The sequence below is a fragment of the Mirounga leonina genome, unplaced genomic scaffold (assembly GCF_011800145.1).
Source record: "Mirounga leonina isolate KUSES-001 unplaced genomic scaffold, KU_Mleo_1.0 Mir_82, whole genome shotgun sequence".
Lineage (NCBI taxonomy): Eukaryota > Metazoa > Chordata > Mammalia > Carnivora > Phocidae > Mirounga > Mirounga leonina.
The window spans coordinates 11155771-11161977 of record NW_023270825.1 but is presented as its reverse complement, the minus strand read 5'-3'; the positions used below and the strand labels follow the sequence as shown (position 1 = coordinate 11161977).

The 6207-nt window shown below is 41.3% G+C and overlaps 1 long non-coding RNA gene across 1 annotated transcript; it reads left to right on the top strand.

Moving 5' to 3' along the window:
* The first annotated feature begins 174 nt into the window (after positions 1-174).
* Positions 175-1632, top strand: LOC118002614. Its single transcript, XR_004677072.1, has 3 exons — positions 175-216; positions 631-726; positions 1309-1632. It is a non-coding gene; the product is annotated as an uncharacterized LOC118002614 (long non-coding RNA).
* The last annotated feature ends 4575 nt before the right edge of the window (positions 1633-6207 follow it).

Sequence of the window (6207 nt, the reverse complement as noted above, 5' to 3'; positions counted from 1 at the left end):
ATTTATTTATTTATTTATTTATTTATTTATTTATTTATTTATTTATTTATTTATTTATTTATTTAACAGAGGGAGAGAGGGAGAGAGCACAAGCAGGAGTGGGAGAGGGAGAAGCAGGCTCCTCACCGAGCCGGGAGCTCGACACGGGCCTCAATACCAGGACCCTGGGATCACGACCCAAGCTGAAGGGAGACACTTAACAACTGAGCCACCCAGGTGCCCCAAGATGCCACATTTTAAATCCGTTCAGCAGTTGATGGATATTCTGGTTGTTTCCACTTGTTTATTATGAATAGTACTGCTATAAACAGTCGCGTACAAGTTTTTGTGTGGACATATTTTTTCATGACTCTTGGGTATACACTAAGGAGTAGAATTTCTGGGTCATTACTAAAATCTGTTTAAGTTTTCTTGCAACTCTTTTTGTTCTTAGGGTATATATGAGAATGTGCAGTCAAATTATCTTGTTTTAAAGTCACTTGAAATAGTTTCCGTTTGTGTGGTAATGCCACAACTCAATACACAGATGTTATTTCATTTTTTATTTTGATTTAAGGGATTTCTTTTTTAAATTTTTTTATATTTATGTGAGATATTCATATGGGCTCCCCATGTTCCTTCTTTGTTCAGTTCCCTAATAGTCCAGCTGAAAATTGATTGGGCAGGTCCAGACAAGGAAGACAACCAGGTTTGGAGGTGCCTCAGCAGCAGTTAGAACCCAGACAGGTAAGAGGCCCAGCAGGTCAGCGACCTGGCAGTTGGGGTCTCAGAAAGGAAGGTGGCCGAGTTGGCCAGTGACACAGCAGAGCTAGGAGATTAGTTACATGAAGTGGGATTGGGCAAATACATAAATATATTGAGGATAATGGATAATGGGAGGCGGATTTCTCAATGTCAGGGGAGAGAGTTCCAAAACTTTTTTTTTTCTTTTTAAGATTTTATTTATTTATTTGACACACAAAGAGTGAGAGGGAGAGCACAAGCAGGGGGAATGGCAGGTAGAGGGAGAGGGAGAAGCAGGCTCCCCCAGGAGCAGGGAGCCTGATGCAGGGCTCGATCCCAGGACCCTGGGATCATGACCCGAGCCAAAGGCATATGCTTAACTGACAGAGCCACCCAGGTGCCCGGGAGTTCCAAATCTTATAAGGGAGAAATCTAGAACAAACCTGTGATGTTGGATTGGCATTGGAGGTATTGCTGAACTCCTGTTCCTCAAAATAAAAGATAGCTATAGAAATAGACAGCAAGTAACAATGAACAAACCCTGCACTCAGACCTTGGTTTCTAAATGCCATTTTTTTTTTCTAGCCAAGTGAACAAGGGACCTTTGGAGAAGTTACTGATTCTAGGAATGAGGCACAGGAAGTATACAATAAATCTGAAACATGCTGTGGTATCAGAAATCAAGGAGGTGTTCTCATGAGGGTGACATGCCAATGGGACAAAGAAGCCAGATTCTAGGACAATTTGAACATCACCATAGTTAGTGGGAGTGACAGATGGTGCTCCATTGAATGACACAGGAATCCATGAGTCTACATTGATATCCACAAATGAACGGATGAGTGAGGAGAAAGAAAAGCACTTCCTGCAGTGGAATGTTACCTAATAAATGTGAGAGGAGTGATGGAATCGTAAAATCATCATTTGGCAGTCATTAATTCAGGCATGAAACATCGATGGATGCTAAATTCAGCAGGTGAACCTTGGATGAGAAACAGGGATGGCAGGCTTCTCACTGTGTTCCTACTTGGTGGGGAGGGGAGAGCTCTCTGGTATCTTCTCCTAACAGGGGACTAACCCTATTTAACAGGGCCCCACTCTTATGACTTCACTTAACTACCTTCCTATAGGCTCTATCTCTAAATTCGGTCACATTGGAGGTCAGGGCTTCAATATATGAACTCATGGGGGCACACGATTCAGTTCTGTTGGGGAGCAAGAATTCCTGTCTCCTACAAGGTCCTTCTAGCTAAGCTAAGAATCCACTTGACTTGAGAAATGGACAGGAGAAAATCAAATTTAATTTCATATGTATGGGGAATCCACACAGACATGGGAATTCCGAAGATGGTCAGGCAAAATGAGGTCTGTATGTCCATCCTGAAGGAAGAAGAAAAGGGCAGGGGTCTGGAGCTTCAAGGGAAGGAATGCACCTCATGAGGCAGTAAAAAAAAAGCAGACATTAGGTAATTAGATGTTTGCCCTCCCATACACATAGGTCATTCCGATAACATTTATCTCTGGTAATAACCTTTATTCTTGGAAAGGCCTTTAATTTAGATTCTTCTATTTAACTGAGGGAGGGAGAAAGTTTCACCTGAGTCCACCGAATCCCAGCATCTCAGAGCTGGAAGGGACTGAGGGCAAACACATTTAACTCCTTTGGGATTCTTCTGAGCTATCTCTTGATGGGGTGTGGGGAATGATTGGGTGGGGCTCTGCTTAACCCTCTTCCCCACTCCTAACCTCTTCATCCACAATCCTCAATCAGGACTGCTCCACTGTGACACATTTTATATATGGGGCATAGACATAAGATTTCCTTTAAAGAAAGAATTCTATGCATAACTATCACTCACATAATGTTAAAAACTACTAATGACCCATTTTACAGATGAAGAAATTGAGGAGGCCCTGAGAGATCAAGGGAGCTGTCCATGACGCCAAAGCAAGGCGCAAAATGCTATTTGTTGATGCCCAGGCATGGGCTGTTTCCAGGACACATAGCCTCTTTTCTACCCAGCCTCACGGCCAATATGGGGTCATATGGGGGCTAGGGACCTCTCAGCAAGGACAAAGACGGGCTAAGGAGTGGCATGGATGGGGGCCTAGGAGGTTTCATCAGGGGCTCGGAGCAGTATAGCATTCCAGATGACATGGAAAACACAGAATTGGTCTGCCCCATCCGGAGGAACTTCCAAACAAGTATGGGAATATGAGTTCCTGTGCATCATTCAGGGTCAGTTCATGGAAAGATTGCATGCTGTGCTCCATAAACAAAAGGATACAGCAATACCCCTTTTGCCTGTCAATCCAGATAGAATATACAGACATACAGACACACATATGTATATTGTAAGTAGTCAGTGCCTCCTACTGCTGGAAGATAAAAATGCACAAATTTCACTCTTCAGATCTGTTCAACCAGGAAGTACAACCACAGAACCCAAGAGCTGAAGGAACATGGAATCTTCAAATGAGGGTCACAAAATTCCTAAGGGATGCCTACACCAGCTGGGCAGGTGATGGAAATGAGGAATATAATTTGATTCCAAGAGGCAGGACCACAAGGACATGGGGAATACATTCAGCCTCCTAGGGTATTCCAAGTTTAAAAAAAAATTAAAGTTATTTATTTTCAAAAAATAATAGATTCTCATGGTACAGAATGCAAAGGGTACATACAGAAGAGGATTCATTGAAGAATAGACCTCCCTCTCACCCCTGATACCCAATCATGTTTCCTCCCAGGAGGCTAAGAAAGTGCCCCTCAAGAGATAGACTCTACCCATAAATGATATTTTAAACAAATGATAGCATACATGAACACCATTTTTTTTCAGCTTAACATCGATTGTTCAGATGTTGGAGTTCATTTCCTATCTCTACATAAGAGCTTCTGTGATTTTTTTTAAACAGCTGCATGACATTCCATTGGTTGAATGTACCAAGATGTTTAGATCAATGAAAATTTAACTCATTTCCAGTATTTGCTATTATATAAGCAACACTGTAGTTAATAACTTTTATATGTCATTTTGCCTATGTGTAAGCGTAGCTGTAGTATAATTTCCTAAAAGTGAAATTGCCTTCTTAAAGAGAGTGTGTATTTTTTAATTGTTTTAATTAAGATAGAACATAGATACAAAAAAATTAATAAATGTTAAGTATATGCTTAATGAAATTTTACATATGTATCCATACCTCCTATCAACACCAAACTCAAGATGTAGAACATTATGAGCACCCTAGGAGCCTCCACTGTGACCACTTCTAGTCAATATCTGCCTCCCTCCACCAAGGTAACTACAATTATTTAACTTCTATAATCATAGTTTAGCTGTATGTGTCCTTCACCTTCATGTAAATGGAATTGTAAGTATGTAGTCTTTTGAACTGGCTTCTTTTAACTCAACACTATGGCTTTAACTCAGTTGTGTCTGATTCACCCACGTTGTTGCATGTAGTTACAGTATCTTAGTTTTCATTGTACTGGCTTTTTGCCCAGTTATAGACCAGACCTGTAACTGAACCAACGTGAGTTCATTCTTTGGTGAGTCCCAGATACACCAGGTGGAGTGGTCATACAAAGTAAACTTCACTTGCAGCAAATAAGGAGGTCACAGGGAATAGCTTCCAAAGCCGTGACTCCCTGAGAGAAGGTGAATGGGTACCTCTTGTTTAGGATTAGGATGAACATTTAGTTAGGGAAGCCTTGTCATCGTATGTAGAGATGAGCATAAGGTCGTGCATGCGCCTTAAGAAAACATGCCTATATACACATTGTATGTTATGTAAATGGGTCTGAGGCCCCTCCTTGGGTGGAGATTTTAGTATTATAAGGAGGTAAAGGTAATTGTAGGTCATTCCAGGGGTCACTCGATGATCCATCCGCATAGGTGTGAGTGAGTCAGTGGTTTAGCTCAAAAGCTCTGGGTGGTCTGGGCCAGCCGGAGGTCTTGTCAAATAGTCACTATCACCTGAGGGGTGTTTCAGGTTTCACTGCCTGAGTTTAGAGGTAAGCTGGAAAGAAGAGCTTAAGGGAAAATGTAAGACAAAGGGAAGTGAATACAAGCAGGTGGGCATTCAGGTCAGGTCTTGGGGGCTAGCTGGTGACAGGCCTATATTTAGTTTTAATAGATCCCGATTTTCCAAAGTGGTTCTACCACTTACACTCTTGTCAGAAATGCCTGTGAGTTTTAGCAGCTCCGAGAATTCATCAGTACTTGGTATTTTCTTTTTTCTTTTTTTTTAAAGATTTTATTTATTTATTTGAGACAGAGCGAGAGAGAGCGAGCACGAGCTGGAGGGGCAGAGGTGGAGGGAGAAGCAGACTCCCCACTGAGCAGAGACCGCCCCCCCCCCAATGCGGAGGATGTGGGGCTCCATCCCAGGATCCTGGGATCATGACCTGAGCCTAGGGCAGTAGGGCAGATATTTAACCTACTGAGACACCCAGGCACCCCAGTACTTTGTATTTACCATCCTTTTACACTTTAACCATTCCGGCGGATGTATAAAAGTATTTCATTGTGATTTTAATTTGCATTTCTCTGATGACTAATAGCTTTCTCATGTGCTTTTGACCAATTATATATTTTCTCTTGTGAAGTGCTTATTTATTAGTCCATTTTTGTTAGGTTGATTGCCCTTCTTTATTTATTTGTAAAAGAGCTTTACCTACTATGGATACAAACCCTTTTCAAATATTTGTATTGTAAATATCTTCTCACAATCTTTGGCTAACTTTTCACTCTCAATTTTTTTTTCCTTTATGGAAAGCAATCCTTAATTTTAACAAAGCCCAAATTATCGATCTTTTCTTTCATAGTTAATATTTTGTGTGTGTCTTGTAAAAGGTTTTTTTGTCTACTTCAAGGTCATAGAGATGTTCTCCTGTTTTCTTGTAGAAGCTTTATTGTTTTCCATTTCACATTTTGATCTGTGATCCTTTTGGAACTGATTTTATGTATGGTGTAAGTAGGAGTGTCTTAGTCCATTTGGGCTGCTATAACAAAAATACCAAAGATTGGGTGGTTTATAAATAACAGAAATTGGGGCGTCTGAGTGGCTCAGTCAGTTAAGCATCTGCCTTCGGCTCGGGTCATGATCTCAGGGTCCTGGGATTGAGCCCAGCGTCGAGCTCCCTGCTCAGTGGGGAGTCTGCTTCTCCCTGGCCCCCTTCCCCCACTTGCTCTCTCTGTCTCTCTCTCAAAGAAATAAATAAAATCTTTAAAAATAAATAAATAAATAAATAAATAACAGAAATTTATTACTGATGGTACTGAAGCCTGGAAAGTCTAAGATCAAAGCACTAGCCGATTCAGTGTCTGGTGAGAACCTGCTCCTGGTTCATAGACAGCTGTCTTCTCACTATAACCTTAATGGTGGAAGGGGCAGGGGATCTCTCTGGGGACTGTTTTATAAGGTCAATAATCCCATTTATGAGGGCTTTACCCTTAAGGCCATAATCACCTCTTAAAG